Here is a 19,351-nt window from a genome sequence, read left to right on the forward strand (position 1 = left end):
TTGGTTGTGCCCAGTTTACCATGTGATTCAGATCGCTCTGTATCAGTGACTTGGCCTCTTCATTATTTACCACTCCCCCAATTTTTGTGACATCTGAAAACCTTATCAGTGATGATTTTATGCTTTCTTTATGGTAATTGATAAAAATGTTAAATAGCATAGGGCCAAGAACAGATCCCTGCGGGACCCAGCAAGAAACACAGCCATTCATTGATGATGCCCTGTGTACAATTATCTATCCATTAGCCAGTTTAATTTATTTAATGTGTGCCATGTTTATTTTAGATAATTGTAGTTTTTTAAGCAAAATTTCATGCAGTACCAAATCAAATGCCTTACAGAAGTGTAAGTATATTATGTTAACACTGTAACCTTTATCAACCAAGCTTGTAATATAATAAATATATGAAATTGGGTTGACAAGTTCTATTGTCCATAAACCTATGTTAACTGGCATTAATTATTACCTCTTCTTCATTCATTATTAAGTGAGTCCCGTAATAGATCCATTATATTGCCTGAGGTCAAGGTCAGACTGACAGGCCTATAATTACCTGAGTCATCCCATTTACCTTTCTTACAAATTGGCACAACATTGGCTTTTTTTCCAGTCTTCTGGAAGTTCCCCAGTGTTCCAAAACTTATTGAAAATCAACCTTTACAGTTCAGTGAGCTCCTCAGTCAGCTCTTTTAAAACTCTTGGATGCAAGTTATCTGATTTTAAAAATGTCTAACTTTAGTAGCTGCTGTTTAACATCCCCCGAGATACTAGTGGAATGGAAAGAACACTATAATCATCATTAATCTACAAAGTCTCTTTAGTCTGTTTTTTGACTATCTGAAACCTCCTTGCATCCAATGAAGCACGCTAATTGGAGAGATTAGCTGAGGTGCTCCCATTGAGAGTCCCTAAGGTTTGCCTAGAATACAAAGATTTGAACCAAAGTAATTACCTCAACAACATTATTGGAGAGAAACAGACCCTGCTGTTGGTAATCAACAGGCGCAAACGGATGTACTTTAGTCACATCAGGTGTAGACAGAGAAACTTTTTTGAGGTTATTATCATGGAAGGAATGGTGGTGGGTCATTGTAGTAGAGCCAACCAGCAAAAAGATGTAGAGATGGTGTATAGCAGACCATTAGGAGGTAAGCTGCTGAATGCTCCCTAATAATGGATCAAGAAGGCTTCCACAAATTCTGCTATGATGCCACCAATATTCAGACATGAATAAATGGTTTTTACCTCCCCTACTTAGTTACAATGGTGCAGAGCCCTAATATGGAGACACTGGACTAGTGCAAAATGGGGCTTGCACAGGGCCAGGGTACATTGAATAGATGCAAGCGTCCTCTTACACTGACACAGCAGTTCTATACTGGAGATCTGCACCAGTGCAAAGAAACCCAGGATACACAGAGACCTAGATTCGAACCCTGTTGGACTGGAGATAGGGAGTTTTCAGTGGAAGTTTCATGACTTTGGAACTTTCTCCTGTAGCTGACCTACCAGAGTGTATTGTGCTTCAGAGTAGAGTAGAAGGGGCATCGATTCACTCATGCATTTACTTGGGTGTGGGTTGTACATGGTGGAAGTCTTGTTTGGAGATGATGTTTTGAGTTACACCCTTTATTGAAGCCTAGTTGCTATTGATGTTATATTTGAGAGGCCTATGGAAGCTGACTGTGTAAGACAGAAGGTCCAGGTATGATCTTTGATTTTCTTTCTGTTTTAAAGATGTAAATATGCCCAGAGGATTGGGCAATAAGTGCATGTTTTATAAGTATGGCAAAATAAATTCACATTATATGTGCCACCTCACAGAACTTTGAGATACTCTCATCCATTCTCCCCCTGAGACAACAATCTCATACTTTAAGAAGAAAGCATCCCCCAGGGGCACATGAAAAAGCCAGAGACTGTTTTCACACTTTGATCATCATTGTAATTTTCTTAACTGTGGCCTATAAACAAGTGACAAGAGAATAATATTCTCACTCCAGACAAGCACCTTAAATTTCCAGATCACTTAAATAGTGTTAAAAAACCCACAAACATTTTATTTCCTTAAAAGATGAGCCTTTCATTGATTGACCTAGTGTTTGATACTTACTTTACAAAACCAGAACCAGCTGTGACTCTAAGTGCCTCTTATACATGTATTTTCTCCATGGAGTGACCTGAAGTAGTGACTCATTGTACTGAGAGATCCATATATGACCTCAAATAAGAATCAAAATATCACACAAAATATCACCGATGAACTAATTTTTTTAACCTTCTTGTGTTTCAATTTAAAGAACAACTTTTTTCTTTAAATTACAGTGAGCCCTAATCCTGGAAACAGGGAACAAAATGGAACATTGGAATTGCCACACTGAATCAGACCCATTTTCCATTTGGTGCAATATCTTGTCTTACAGTGGCCAACACCAGAGACTTCAAAAGAGAAAAAAACTCTACAGTAGGAAGGTGTGGGATAAATCTGCCCCCTGTGAAGGTTTAATCTTAATTCCTATATAATTAAAACTGGTCTTAAATCCTAAATTATGAGGTTTTCTATTCCTTCCAGATTTTGTGTTAGTATTAACTGTTATAATTCTGGCTATTATAACTCTGAATATTCTTGTAATCCATATTGCTCTTTAAATTCCTCTTTAAACCCTGCTAAAGTCTATGCTTCAACACCATCCTGTGGCAATGAGTTCCACTCTCTGATCTGAATTCAGATCCCCAGGCTCAATACTAATGTGAGTTGAAGGAGGAGGGGCAGACAAAGAACCATCTTTGGAGTCAATTGTTTCTCTGTGTTCTTTTCCACTATGACACATTCTGTTGTTTTTACCAGGGGACAGAAATTTAATTCAGGAAAAAAGCTACTGAGATGAACTGAAATGATCACTGGGTCAAATTGACACCATCCATGATAATTGTTTAGGGCCAGACTTGGATACCCTTATTCATGTTTTGTAATACCATGCTTATTTAGTAGTCTGGTATAAGTCAGAGGGACTACTGGTGGAATAAGGTGCTACATATGGTGAAGATTACTTCTGTGATGGGTTCCCTCTGGGGTGCCACCTGGAACTGGGGTGCCACTAAGCCCCCCCCAACCCACCAGCCTGGGCTCCCTTTTACACCATACTGCTGTGACAGTCTGCCAAGCCCTCCAGGCTTCAGCCTGCTCTTTCACCAACATACATACAGGTAGGGACACACCCAGTAGCAGTACATGCAGGCAGGCTCTTTAACCAGCTTGTACATGGGAAGGCTTCAGCTAGGGTAACTCCCAGTTCTTAAGGAATGCACACCCTCTGGAGTATAAATCCCAAATTAAACCATCTTGCGCTGCACAGGGAACTGTACAGCATAAGCTCATAAAATTTGCCCCCTCCTTCAATGTGGAGAGGAATATGCAACAGCTTTCCCCCCCGAGGGATGATTCCCACACACTGGTTTTAGATAAAGCAAAAACAAATTCATTAACTACAAAAGATAGATTTTAAGTGATTATAAGGAATAGCAAACAGAGCAAAGCAGATTACCTAGCAAATAAACAAAAAACACAAACTAAGTTTAATATACTAAATACATTGGATATAAATAGCAGATCCTTACCTTAAGTGATGATATAAGCAGGCTGTAGATTCTTAAGGGGCAAGCTGCACTTGCTTACAGCTTGGAATCCCCACGTGTTCCATTCATAGGCTAAAAATCCCTTTAGCCTGGGCCCAGCACTTCCCCCAGTTCAGTCTTCATTCCTTAGGTGTTTCCACAAGTCTTCCTGGGTGAGGAGTCAGTGAAGAACCAAGATGATTCACTCCCCTGCCTTATATAGCTTTTGCATAGGGCGGGAACCTTTGTTTCAAAGGTTGGTTCCCACGCCAGTTACTGGAAAAATACTGACATCCCAAGATGGAGTCAGGCACCAGGTGATCTGGTCACATGTCCCTGTAGTGTCACAGCAGCTATTACTCGGAGGCTGTCTGTAGCATCCTCAGGAAGGCTCTCTAGTTGGGAGATAAGCTTCTCCTAAGGCCTATTGTTTCTTCCTGATGGCTCATTAATCTGAATGGGCCCTTCCCAGCCAGTCATCTAGACTGAGCACATTTTGCGTAGTGGGTGTTGCCTAGATGTAACTACATTTTGAAATACAAAAACATAGTCAATATTCATAAATTTGGATACAAAAATGATACATGAATACAAATAGGATAATCATATTCAGCAAACAATAACCTTTTCAATGATATCTCACACAACCAATCTTGCATAAAATATATAACTGTCATAATCATATCATAATAATATCACTGTGAAGAATATGGGGTACAGTGTCACAACTACCAATAGCTGATATTTACAAAATAGCTCATGTGTGGGCTGTTTTATATGCTTTTTTGTGCTGCATCAGCTGTTATAAAAGGATGTAGCTCCATTAAAGTCTGCGGGGCTACACCATTTTACACAAAGTGTACTCCTGGGGGGATTCTGCGTGACTGTGCACCTGCAAAAAATGCCCCCACCCACCCACCCACCCACCATGGGTGCAGTTTTGGAGGGGGATTGTCCCCCTCCAAACAGAGGCGAGGCATGGAGGGCACATGGGGTTATGTGCCACTACCCGCCTCATTTCTGCAAGCACAGAGCTGCCCAGCTGAAGGAGGCTGCCTCTCTGCTCCACAGTCAGATGACTCTGCAGATGAACACCACTCCTGGGTCCTAGTACCAGTCATGCTCCCCTTCTGTGTGCTGGGCGCCTTCCTGTTTTCTGTGCAACAGTGAGTGCCTGTGGTGGGGCTGGGTGAGGGGGGTTGGGGAAATGAAGGAAGAGGGGTGAGAGGGTGGCGGGAAGAAGCAGTGGGGAAGGAAGGGGGTGGAATAGGGCAGGGGGAGGGGAATGTGGACGTGAGGGTAGAGGGATGGAGGAGAAAAGGGGTTAGGGAAATCATGGGGAGAAGTGAGAGCCCGGTTTGCAGTGTCCCCTCAGCAGCAGCTGGGGCTCCCCGTTAAGCAGGCCCATCGAACCTTATCCTGACAAGCCCTACCCCTCTACACCTGGACCCCTCTGAAAAGCCCCCCACACCCAGACCCCCATCCCACTGATCCCCAAACAGCTGCACCTAGACCCCCCACCCCTTCAAACCCCCCTGCCCCAGCACCTGGACCACCTCATTAATCCCCCACACCCAGACCCACCACTGAACCCCATCTCCCCACACCCAGACCTGCCCTGTTGAGCCCCAACCACCTTCACCTGAATCCCCTGCAGAGTCCTATTGCCCCTCACTTGGAACCCCACAATGAGCCCCTGTGCATCCAGATCTCCCACTGAGCCACCTGCACATAGATTGCCCCACACAGAAACCTCTCACACCACACTTGGATCCCCCACACTAAGTCCCTCCAAACTTGGATACTGCTGGGCTGAGCCTGCCCACCCACACCTGGTGCACCTGGCGCAGAGGGGCAGGGCCCCGGAGTGTTTCTGGGGCAGGCCCAGGCCTTGTGCTGTGTCAGGGTCAGGTGCAGCTTCAATGACAAGTCCCTATACCGGGAGAGGTGGGGGCTTCAGGGTGATCTCCCACCTCAATGCAGCCAGTGGCCTGTGCTCCCCACTGACATGCTGGAGCCACATTTATTTATTGACAAATAAAAGTGGCAGAATTTTAAAATATTTTGCGCATAATTTTTAAATTTTTTGGTGCAGAATTCCCTCAGGAGTAAAGGTGAAGATCTGGCCCAGTGTTTGCAGACTCTAATTTCATATGAATATTTAGCATTTTAAAATGAAATCTGAAAAAAAAAAAAGTCTGACATGAAAGTAGAACTGGAGTAAAAATGGAAAGATGTTTTTCCCAGTTCTCCCCTCCTCCATTTTTTGTTGAAATTTTATTTTTTTTAAAACCATTTGATCAGCTACAGAGCTGCTGAAAAATAAAAAAGCATCTGCTGACTTTTTTTCTTTCCATTTTTCACTGACATTTCAAACAAATTCAACCAACTCTACATAAAAATCTGAAGTGTAGTTCTGGGCACAGTCTTCTGTGTGTGAGGTAAAAAAGGGAACTAGATACACAACTAAACACTGAAATAAGAAGTAGGTGCCAGGGGAGAAAAATGTAGTTTATGATGATTAGTCAAATCTTCCAGGTTCCCTTATTTTTATCTAAATGACAGCAGGCTTACTCACATCTATAGAATAACCAGTGTTGAAATGCAGCTTGTTTGGTCACAATCTAACTTTCCATGTGTTTAGTGAAGTGACAGTTATTGTAATTACTGCATACAAAAGCATCTTTTTTAGCACAGCTCTGACAATACCAATGAAGTAGCTGTCGGCAACATTGCATCCTTTCCCTCGTCTTTCCTATGAAAGTAGAGCTAATCATTTAATTCTGGTATGCAAGGTCAAGTCTGGACAAGTTTGATTATATTTTTTCCATATGCAACAGACTAGGGAGATATTTAATTTCAAGTTTCACTCCTAAATATTATTGTGCTAGCATGAAGTAATTCAACAACTTCCCTATCCCAGGCATATCATAGTTGTAGCATCGTACTTATAATGTAAAAAGAAAATAGGAGGTGTTTGCTACAATTACATATTGCAGAAATATCCTTAGCTGTATTAAAAAGTGATGGAAACAATCATTAGCCTGAAGGCTGGAGCAAAGCTCAAATAAAAGAAAGTCAGCTAAAGCACAGCAGAATCTCTCTCTTTCTTAGGGTTATATACAGCACTATCACCATAGCAACTAAGTGCTTAGACTCTTCAGCACAAATCTGTGCTTAGGACCATCCATCTTTATCTGAGTGTAGCTCTTTGAATCAGTTTCCCAGGGCAAATACTCTACAATTTGAAACTCTTTGTTCATTAATATTCCTTGATATTGGTTTAAAATGGGTTGTTTAGGTGAATACTTCTGCCAGGATATCATTTACTAGAATATTTGGGGAAAGCAAACATAATAGAGTTGAATATGTTTTTTTAAAACAAATATATATAGAAAATGTATTGCTGCCCTTGCCCTCTGTCAGTGGTTTGTTGGGGGAGTGCCATGCTTGTTTAAGTATTTGTTACTTGAAATGCTCAAAAATCATGAGTCTAATCCCCCCAAAATTATTAAATATTTTTTTGATTATTTTGCCTTCGGGTTGTTCAGCCTTTTAGGGTTCCCACAAGTCAGGTTTCAAGATTTTCTCTGAAGCCATGGGGGCTAGAAATTTAACTTTAAAAAAAATGAAATCTGAGATTTTCATGGAATCACATGTCTCCAGAAGCTGGTGCTTTAAGTACAACTCCAGTTATCTTGAGTCTTAAGATAAAATTGCAACAGTAGGCAACACCGATGCCTGGCTGCTTCCTCCCAATGTTGGCTATAGATGTGATAAATTCAGACTGTATACAACCCACTGGTCTCACCTCAAACATGCTTGCTTTCCCTCTTCCATGATTCCTAGTGGAGGGCTGCTGAAGAGGCTTCTTCCACTGCATTGAGGGGAATAGAAAACTGCCCCTACATGGGATCTCTGCCACTCAGCCTCACAGTCAGAGACTAATGAGACTCAATCTACCTGGATTTTCCAAGAGAAGTTTAAAAGGTGACTTGATGGTGGTCTATAAATTCCTACATGGGGAGAAGATTTCTGATAGTAGAGGACTCTCTCATCTAGCAGACAAAGGCATAACAAGATCCAATGGCTGGAAACTGAAGCTAGACAAATTCAGTCTAAGATAAGGTACAACTTTTTAACAGTGAGGGTAATTAAGCCTTTAAACACAGATTGGCTACCTTTCTAAAATATATGATCTAGGTCAAACAGGTTATGGGCATACTGTAAGAATCACTTGGTAAAACATTATGGCCTGTGTATGCAGGAGTTCACACTAGATGATCATGGTAGTTCCTTCTGGGGTTATAAATTATGAATCTGTTTATTGATAGTGAGATGGTGAGTTACTGATTAGTGGGTGGTGACAATATGGTCTTTATGCATCTCTTACTTCTGATTAATTCTGCTGAGTTAACAGCAGCTCGTGAGTGTATGGCCTCCAAGGAACCCCAGAGTGGACCACGTTTTAATAAAGAACTTGTCTTGTGGACCAACCAGTCTCCCATTCAGAGTTGCATGGACCAACTCCTTTCATTGGCGATGGAATAAACATCTGTGTGTCAACTACAGCAATTAAAGTATTTAATTAGGTTAATGGAATTTAGCAGCTAGAAATAAGGAGCCATGTGACAAGCTAGCTCTCAGCAGATCAAAATTAAGTGCTGCATGTACCATCAATGGTCCACACACCCTTCCATGAGAACTTCAGACTAATGTGTTGTGTAAGTTGCACTGACAACTGGTTTGCTGTGACAGGGGAGTAAATGCTAGGTCCTGCAGTATCCACAGTAGTCATTGTTCAACTGCTTACTAGGCTTTAACACCGAAGTCATCAGTTTTAACCAATGTTCTAGTATTCATTGCCAGGTAGATGTTATTGGAATATGCTCATGTTTGGATGGTCACTTGGGAGTGGTCTGACATTCTATATAGGTGCTAATACCATACTTACATCATAGTATTTGAATGCCTTTCAGTTGCATTAAGCAATGTGACTGCACATCTGTCATGTGTTGGTTTGTTTTCTCATTCCCTCCCCAGGGGGAAAAGCGTGTACAATGGCATGTCTTGTTTTGGTGAGGAATTTTTTTAAATATACATCTTTCTATTTCTTTGAGTTAGAGAAGGTAAGGTCAAAGAAATGTACCCTGAATCTAGAGCAGAAATGGTGAGGTTTGTGATAGTCCCTAGTTCCTGGGGAGTTCATTTCACAGTCTTGAACTGGGCCCCAAGAAAGTGGAGTTGTTGACCACAATCTTCATCCTGGAGCTTTAGGTGGTCTTTTAGATATCTAGGGCCCAGGCCATTGAGTGCCTTGAAGATCAGGACCAAGCCCTTGAACTTGATTTGAAATTCTAAGGGAAGCTGGTGTAGAGAGTGGAGAACAGGTGTGATGTGCTCGCAGTAGCCAAGGAGATGCACTACAGTATTCTATACTAGTTGGAGTTTCCTAGTGCTGATGTCTTTGTGCCCAGGTATATCACATCTCTGTAGTCCATCTGAGAGGTGACAAAGGCATGAATAATTAAGGCCAGGTCATCATTTGCCAGGATGGGATGGAGTTTCCTAGCCAACCAGAGATGGTGGAAAGTGTTACTAATGCATGTTGTTATGTGATAACTTAACATCAGCGAGGAATCCAAGAGTATGCCTAAACTAGAGACTGAATTGACCAACTGTGAGTGTGTATCTTCAATCAAAGCAGACTGCAAACTCTTTAAAGTGCTTTTCTTTGCCCACCAACATCATCTCTTTCTTGTTCGCATTCAGCCGGCTGCTCTTCATCTATGAGTTAACCTCATCCAAGTAATGGGCCATCTTTGTGTTAGTGGTATAGTTGTATGTGGTGAAGAATAAGTAGAGCTGTGTGCCACCTGCATCTTGCTGGCACTTAAGTCAATGTTGTCTGGCCAGCTCATGTATTTGGTTGCACATAGATGCTGAAAAGATGGGTCTAGTGGTAGAGGTGGTTTCTCATCATTACTCGCTGGGCATGTCCCTCCACGTAGGTTGAAAACTATTTTAGCAGATTACCCTGGCCCACCTCTCAGGAGAGAGAGATATACTGGAAGGGACTCTGAAAGGTCATTGAGTCCATCCCCCTGCCTTCACTAGGCAGGACCAAGTACTGATTTTTTGCCCCAGATCCCTAAGTGGCCCCCTCAAGGATTGAACTCACAACCCTGCTATCCCTCACCCCCAGCAGAAGCTCATGGACAACATTGTCACATGTGGCAGTTCAGGTATTGTGGTGGCTCATTTGCCAAGAGATACGGGCTTCTGTTTTATATAGACAATAAAACATCTATTTATACAGCATGTTTGCACACATTATAACAAAGGATCACTTTGTTTATTTCTTTCCTACTAGTTTCACTGTGATAACATCTGTCAAACAACAAATAACAATACATGAATTGTTTGTATAAATATTAATGAGGATACTATATTCATCATGGAGATGAGATCAAAGTAAATCTCATGTAAGCTTTTACATTTTTAATATCTTTTATTTTTTAAGGAAGATTACTTTTAGAATCATAGAATCATAGAATATCCGGGTTGGAAGGGACCTCAGGAGGTCATCTAGTCCAACCCCCTGCTCAAAGCAGGACCAATTCCCAACTAAATCATCCCAGCCAGGGCTTTGTCAAGCCGGGCCTTAAAAACCTCCAAGGAAGGAGATTCCACCACCTCCCTAGGTAAAGCATTCCAGTGCTTCACCACCCTCCTTGTGAAATAGTGTTTCCTAATATCCAACCTAGACCTCCCCCACTGCAACTTGAGACCATTGCTCCTTGCTCCTTGTCCTGTCATCTGCCACCACTGAGAACAGCCGAGCTCCATCCTCTTTGGAACCCCCCCTCAGGTAGTTGAAAGCAGCTATCAAATCCCCCCTCATTCTTCTCTTCTGGAGACTAAACAATCCCAGTTCCCTCAGCCTCTCCTCATAAGTCATGTGCTCCAGACCCCTAATCATTTTTGTTGCCCTCCGCTGGACTCTTTCCAATATTTCCACATCCTTCTTGTAGTGTGGGGCCCAAAACTGGACACAGTACTCCAGATGAGGCCTCACCAATGTCGCATAAAGGGGAACGATCACGTCCCTCGATCTGCTGGCAATGCCCCTACTTATACAGCCATTAGCCTTCTTGGCAACAAGAGCACACTGTTGACTCATATCCAGCTTCTCGTCCATTGTGACCCCAGGTCCTTTTCTGCAGAACTGCTACCTAGCCATTCGGTCCCTAGTCTGTAGCAGTGCATAGGATTCTTCCGTCCTAAGTGCAGGACTCTGCACTTGTCCTTGTTGAACCTCATCAGGTTTCTTTTGGCCCAATCCTCCAATTTACTCACATAATTTATTCACCTATTGCCTTGCTTATTGTGTGTGTGTGTGTGTGTGTGTGTGTGTGTGTGTGTGTGTGTGTGTACATGTGTGAGATTCCATCACTGGAGTAATGGCTGGTGAAAATATTCTGGTGGGTGGGGAGGGCTGAGCCTGCCCTGCACTCACCCCACAGTGGCAGCTCCTGTCCTGGGGGCTGGGCCTGGGCCTGGCTCCCCACTCCAACTCATTGGCTCTCCCACTTGCAGATTCAGAGGCGCCCACAATAGTGTCACTTGACTTGTGTGCAGGTGAGGCCCTCCCCCCAACAATGCTCTGCCCCCTTCCTGAAGCTGCTGGACATGGAGCTTCAGGATCTCCTCCTTCCCCTGGGACTCTCCTCCCATCCCAACAATAACCTCAGGGTCATTCTCCTTCCCAGGGACTCCCCTTCCACCTCTCCACCATCACCTCAGGATCCCACCTTCCACCAGGACTCACCTTCCCTAGGACCTTGGCCCTGTCCCAGAAAACCTAATCCCAGTCCCCAACAGAGAGACTCTAATTTCCATGCCAGCCCCATATCCTCCTCCTCCTCCTCTTGAGATTTCCCCTAGGACAGGTCTCTCCCACTCACCTCCTGGGATTTCCTAGACACCATAGCTCTTCTTCCCCCGTGGCACTCTCCAGACATGTCACCCAAGCTTCCCTGCCTGTTGGATCCTCCCCCAGCTGGCACTTTTTAAACTTCAACCTTCCCAGGAAGCACTGCTCAGGTGCCAGGAGCCAGTGCCTCCTCCCGAGCCTGAGGAACCTAGCTTCACCTGCTGGGAATCCAGTGCACAGGAGGGGCCCTCCCCCCATAATGCCCCACCCTGCCACCTTCCTGGGCCTAGAGCTGCTGGACACAGGGGCTTTGCCTGCCAAGCTGGGCATGTGCACAGGTGGTAGGGTGGCTCAGAAAATGACAACACAGAGAAAGATTGGCAGAGAACTTTGAACCCTTTCTAGCCCTAGCCACCCGCCACCTATGCTTCTACATTCAAAAGCAGACTACCTCTGAAGCTCTTTTGTATGTGGTTTATATTTTCACAAGTTTTGAGGCCAAAAGGGATCATTATGACGTCTGGGCTGATCTCCTGCATAACGCTAATGATAGAATTTCACCAAAGGCTTCCTGCAGCAAGTCCATAACTTCTGGTTATGGGCTTAAAGCTTATTTTTTAGAAAGACATCCAGTCTTTATTTAAAGACTTAAAGTGATGGAGAATCCACCACATCCCTGGGTAAGTTGTTCCAGTGGTTAATTACCTCCTGGTTAAAGTCTGCACCTTATTTCTAGTCTGAATTTAGCTTAAGCTTCCAACCATTGGATGTTATAACTTTTTGGCTGCTAGATTAAAGAGCTCTCCGCTATTAGAAATCTTCTCTCCATACACATATTTATAGATCTCAGTCACCTCTTAATCTTCTCTTGGATAAACCAACAGGACACAGAATTCCAGTAATGGTCTCACTAGTAACAGATGTAGTGGTAATAACATCTCCCTACTTCTACTTCATATTCCCCTGCTTATACATCTAAGGCAGTGGTTCCCAAACTTGTTCCACCGCTTGTTCCGGGAAAGCCCCTGGTGGGCCGGGCCGGTTTGTCTACCTACCGTGTCTGCAGGTTCGGCCGATCGCGGCTCCCAGTGGCCACGGTTCGCTGCTCCAGGCCAATGGGAGCTGCTGGAAGCGGCAGCCAGTACGTCCCTCGGCCCGTGCCGCTTCCAGCAGCTCCCATTGACCTGGAGCAGCGATCCGCAGCCACTGGGAGCCGCGATCGGCCGAACCTGTGGACTCGGCAGATAAACAAACCGGCCCGGCCTGCCAGGGGCTTTCACTGCACAAGCGGCGGAACAAGTTTGGGAACCACTGATCTAAGGATCACATTTGTTGTCTTAGCCACAATATCCCATTAGGAACTCATGCTCAGTTCATTAGCTAACATGATCACTAAGTCCTTTTCTGAGTCACTGCTTTTCAAAATGCAGTCTCACTATCAATAAGTATGACTTAGATGGATAAGTTTGCATTCAGCTATATTAAAACACATGTTGTTCATGTGAGCCAATCTTACCATGCAATTCAGATCACTCTGTAGTGATGCTGTTTCCATCATCGCTTACCACTCCACCTATTTCTTGTCATCTACAGATTTTACCATCAATGATTTTATATTTTCTTCTAGATCTTCGATTAAGATATTGAATTACATTGGGCCAAGAACAGAACATTAGAGATGCCCCTATGGGATGAGGTTTTCCAGTTACTTTTTGAGATCTTTCAGTTAGCCAGTTTTGAATCCATTTAATATGATTATAATATATTCAGTATTTTCAATTATACTCTGATTTGTTATAATTTTATTTGTTTAAATCAGAACGTCATGCAATACTAAGTCAAACGCTTTACCAAAATCTAGTGTATTATGCGAACAGTTACCTCTTGTCAACTAAATTTCTGATCTCACCATAAAAGTAATATCAAGTTTGTTTGACCAGACCTATTTTACATTAAGCCAAATTGATTTGCATTAATTATGCTACTATCCTTTAGTTCTTTACTGGTTGTGTCCCAAATCAGCCTTTGATGTATGATATACATATGCATATACTTGGCACTGCTTCATGTACATTCCCCACATTCACCCACCACCCTGACAAGTAGCTGCACACAAATTTAAACTCGTGCACTGTCAGCTTTTGAGTCTGCACACAGGGTGGAAAATTAGAGGTAATGTTGGTTTACACTGTGGAAAAGTTTGAGAACCCCAGCTTTAACAGACAAGCAACTTTTGTTGATGTTCTCTGGCTGCCTGTCAAATGAGAATCATTTGCCAGTTAAGTATCTTGGACTGATCTTAGATCACAGAACTGTGCTCCAACACCACATGCTTTGTGGTAGTAGAGGTGCGGGAATGCACTGTAACATCTTGCGACTCTGTGGCATCTCTTGTGAAGCCTCAATGACTGCACTATAAATATCAGTTCTTACCTACAGGTAATCACCTTGTGGCTATAGAGTAAAATTTTCAGTCGTTTAGGTTCTTCTGAAAATTTTACCCACATACTTTAACATATTTTCTATTGAGAATGAGCGTTTTCACTAACACAGTAGCTACTTGCCTCTGGCTAACATTCATTCACTATATATCAAGTAGAAGTTTGTGCTAATAGCATTAACTCTTCCCCATTTGGAGATTTACATGAGCAGTTGAACAATGCTCCTGGTTCAGTGACCGTGATATAAAAACCCCATTCTTTTAATTCCATGCCTGTAATGTAGCATATGATAATGGATACAAAAAGCAGCAGTGCATGTACGTTCTGCTGAAAATCACTATTCACAATCATTTCCTATTGCAATCAGTAACTCTGAAATGCTTGCTTACTGTAATGTAATCGTTAGATTTTTGTCAGAATAGACAGAGTTGAGCATCGCATATCTTCTGTGCAGAACTTTTTTGTTTGTGTGAAACCACCAAACTTAGCTCCACTAGCCCTGGCCTCTTTCCATTTTCCTGTTTTAAATAATGCCAGCACCTTTTTGCATCAGATGCTAGTTCTGTCTACTGGTATCTGTATATCTACTTCCCTGCATAGCCCAGAAAAATTACTGATTCTGGTATGACCAATTGTTAGAGCTTGTTGAAAATTTGCCATCAAAACTTTTTGATGGAAAATGGCTCTTCAATTAAACAGATATTCTGACACTTTTTTCCATTTTCATGGAAAAGCAAACATTTCTTCATGTTTGACAATCAAAAACTGGGGGGGGGGGAATCAATTTTAAACCAATATATTTTTTCATCTGAAGATTCAAAAAAATGATGAAAAACAATTTTGTTTTTATCAAAAGTTTTCATGGCTGAGAAAAATACTTTCTTGACCATCTCTAGCAATTATATCCCTTACTGACCATGAAATCAACATCTTTGGTCATCATGGCCCTTATCCTTGCTAGAGAACCCATATTTATGGTCACTACTTTCCTCTATCTCCAGTAATGTAGCACCGTGATGATACTCCATAAAGGGCTCACAGCTTTGCAAGAAATACCAGTGCAACCTCTTCAAATGAGTTCTTATGAAAATATCTGTCTATCTCCTGGCCTGTCTGTCTCATCAGAACTCTCCAGAGATCAGTTCTATTTATTTCATGTGAAATGTATAATTCTCTTTAATCCCTGTGTTCTCAAATTGGTAGGCCAATCATTTTCATGAGGTGCTTTTACACATCACATTGCAATAATTCATGGGTATGGTGAAAAAGCAGGGAAGCAGGACTAAGAAAAAGCAGGGTTATTTGCTCAGATTGCCTCTTCTGTTAAAATTTTTTTTTACAACGATAGTACAGTGGTGTTCAAGGTTGGATGCTACATATCTGAAAATGCTATTTATAGCACTACCCAGATTTTATGATTTGCTTTACTAAAATTATTTTATTTTACCTTATCACCAGTAAGAAGTGGTATGTGCAACAGAGAGTCACTAAATGGTTTACCTTCATCCAGTGCACACTTAATTCATTTGCTTAGTGGAAACATAGTGCAGTGATAGTGATGTACAGCCAATGTTTTAACCAGAGGTTTCATGAAACTTCTCTCTCTCTATTAGTCGGTGATAAAACCATGTGCGACCAGTATTCATGAGAGCTTGTGGAGACAAGGTATGAAGGAATGGGGACGCTATCACTTGTTTTCCCATTTCAAAACAAAGGAAGGAGGCACAATCATTACAAAGAAAACAGACTTCTACTTTAAGATGAAATTTGCTGTAAATGTTTCTATTTTGTGCCTGAAAAATATACTGTGTGTACTGGTAACATAGTGTGATGGCCAGCAGCGGTGCCAGCCTCTTCCTGGTGCAGGGGGTGAGGTGGGTTAGACAAAAAATTGGGGGGGACTGAGCCCTCCCCCACTCCAAGCCCCCATCCCTTTCTGTGACCCTGCCCCTTGCTCCTCCTCAGGTAAGTGCTGGCCCCTCCTCTCCCTCCTCCAAGGCTCAGCCTCCTGGCCAGGTTGGGATCTCGAAGCCAGAGCTGGGCAATGGGGAGCAGCTGCTGCACTGGCTGATGCCACGGTGTTGGAATCCGCAGCACTCCCCCATCTCCTCCTCCTGTTGCTGCTGCTTGGGGCAGGAGAGTGGCTGCTCCTCAGCTCCCAGCCGCCCTTCGACTTCTTGCAGCCCGTAACAGACTCCCAAGTAAGGAGATACGGCTCTGGGGCTGGCAGAGAGCAGCAACCACAGAGGGTTGGGCCCAGGAGCCCAGGCCGAACTGGGTCAATCCAGGCTGCTGTGAGGCACCCCGGACCCTCCAACTGCCCTGAGCAGCATGAACCAGTGGGCAGGGACATGGGCCGGGATCTCCTTCTCAGGCCCCCTGCCTGCACTTACTTCCGCGCTGCTGCTGGCGGTGGCACTGCCTTAAGAGCTGGGCGGCTGGAGAGTGGCGGCTGCTGGCTGGGAGCCCAGCTCAGAAGGCAGCACAGCCTGCAGAAGCAGTGGAGAAGTAACATTAGACCTTTGTGCTGGGAGAGGTGGCTACAGGCAAATTTGGGGGTGGCTATAGCCCCTGCAAGCCCCTCACAAGCGCTGCCCCTGATGATGGCCACTATCTTAGCCTATACTGTATGGATTGAACCAGGGCCAAAAGCATAAGGCTCTGCTGCTTCAGCTAAAGATCCAGGCTCCACAGCAGGGGGATGTATTAGACATCTCCTGTAGAACAGTCACAGAGATGGACCATTGGATTACAATAGTACAGTGTTCAATGTATGCAAGTGGGTGAATACATTGTGGGTGGGGGGATAATGTTTTCTGGATATAAATCTAGGCATACACAGGTACCAGATTAACAGGGTTTTTATCCCATTTTAAGCAATAAACATCTCAAAGGTTATTTACAAAGTGCTTAACAATTGGTAAATCCCTTATTCAATTTTATTTCTTAACTTTCATTATTTTGCTTTCCTGTGCTTATAGCCTTTAGTTATTTTATTCTGCATTCTGTAATAAAATTTCAAAATCACATTTTGCTACAGCATCGAGTGCCAAACACTTTTCTTCACAGTACAAGCTCTCTTTTTGTAAAAATCATGTCCTTTGCCACCTGGCAGCCTGTTCCTAATTCATGCACATTTGGTTACAGCTGGCAGAAAAAGCAGAGTTTTCCAAGGACACTGTGCAGACTTGCCCAGTGGAAATTATAACCTCTATAAATTGTTTAATGACCAAATGTTGTTTTCTCAGGCCTGTTTCATCAGACCACAGCTCTGGTGGAAGTACTGGACCTGCTGAGATGCCAGGATGACATGTCTAACTAGAATCACACTGAAGGTAAGCAAACAGCTCTGATTTAAGATAGCTATTTCCATAAGTTTTTATTCCATTCTATGGTCAAAACTAAGGACATATTTATATTAGTTTTTGAAAAATCAAAGATCAATTGCTTTTAAATTCTCAAAGAGTTGATTTAAATTCTTTTAAAAATTATTATTTGTAGTATAGTAACACCCAGAGTCACCCACCCCCATCCATCAGGATGGATGGTCCATTATTCTAGGTGCCGGACAAACAATGCATAAAAGAACAACCTCTGCCCCCAAAGAATTTACAATCTGAATTAAATAATATGTACAATCTAAGTCAAAACACCATGATATTTTTCAAGTAGATCAGTGGTTCCCAAACTTGTTCCTCAGCTTGTGCAGGGAAAGCCCCTGGTGGGCCGGGCCGGTTTGTTTACATGCCGCATCCACAGGTTCAGCCGATCGCGGCTCCCAGTGGCCGCGGTTCACTGCTCCAGGCCAATGGGAGCTGCTGGAAGCGGCACGGACCGAGGGACGTACTGGCCGCTGCATCCAGCAGCTCCCATTGGCCTGGAGCCGCGGCCACTGGGAGCTGCAATTGGCCGCGGCAGGTAAACAAACCAGCCCGGCCTGCCAGGGGCTTTCCCTGCACAAGCGGTGGAACAAGTTTGGGAACCACAGAAGTAGACGATCATTAACATGAAATATACTATTTTAGGGACAGATAATGATATCCTTGCTTAAATGGAACAATACTTTACTTCATAAGAATTCATATACTCTTTCTATCATAGCTCTTAAAGCACATTACAAAGAAGACCAGCTGGGGAAACTAAGGCACAGGGAGACAAACGGACTTACCCAAGTTTAGCCAGGTGGCCAATGGTAGAACCTGGAATACAACACAGGTCTTCTGCCTCCTCTTAATCCCATTGGTTTCCGTCCTAGTGCTCAAGAAGTAAGGTACTATTAATATAAATAAGGCTAGCACAGTATGACTCACAGGAAGAAACTAATAGCATCAGTAAACTTTGATGCCAATAATATCTTTTACTTGAACTTTTCTATCTTATGCCAGTTAATATTTTAAATTGTTTTGCCTAATTATATGGTTATTATTTCATATGTTAGAAAATATATTTTGAGATGAAAGACTCAAGAAATACAAGTGTCTACACTATGGGGAAAAGTCGATCTAAGCTACGCAATTTGAGTTACGTTAGTAGCATAACTCAAGTCGATGTAGCTTAGATCTATTTACTGTGGGGTCCACACCATGCTGGGTCGATGGGAAAAATTCTCCTGTTGACTCCTCTTACTTTTCTTGTTCCGGTAGAGTACCGTAGTCGACAGGAGAGCGATTGGCGGTTGATTTAGTAGGTCTTCACTAGACCCGCTAAATTGACCCCTGGTGGATCGATCGCCACAGTGTCAATCCTACCAGTAGTGGAGACAAGCCCTCAGTAAAGTGATCGTAGCATATAAAGTCCTACAAATCAATAAGGTCACATTTTCAAAGGTCTCTCCATTTGCAGTGTTTACCACATTGAACATGCAAGTCACTGTCATACATGGTTTCTGTGCATTATTAATTGCATATACACACAATAGAACTTATACATACAAAACTGATTTGTATTAGATTTGAGAAAGTAAATTTACTTGATCCATGGGAATGCTAGTATGCAGAAAAATAGTGCACAAAAAGTGCACACACAAATGATTGTGAACTCAGAGAAAGAGGCCACATTTGAAAATGTGGTACACAGTGATGTTTTTAGATTTTCATGAGCCAGAAAATGGAATAGAAAAAATAAAATAAAATTAATGATTAAAAAGCAAAATCCACTTCAGTGGACAGCTCTATTACAGTTCCTCTTATGTGTGCTAGAGGACGATAGTAATGATTTTTAAAATTTTAAATTAGTCAGACTGGAAATCTGTGGGGGAGAAGCCTTTGCAAAATGGACCTAACTATTTGATATTGTATATTCAGTTTGAAGTTTGAGGGTGAGCATAGAGAAATGCAGCCTTTTCTCTTTGTAATGCAT

The sequence above is a fragment of the Terrapene carolina genome, unplaced genomic scaffold, assembly GCF_002925995.2.
Source record: "Terrapene carolina triunguis isolate 2854851 unplaced genomic scaffold, T_m_triunguis-2.0 Scaffold42, whole genome shotgun sequence".
NCBI lineage: Eukaryota > Metazoa > Chordata > Testudines > Emydidae > Terrapene > Terrapene triunguis.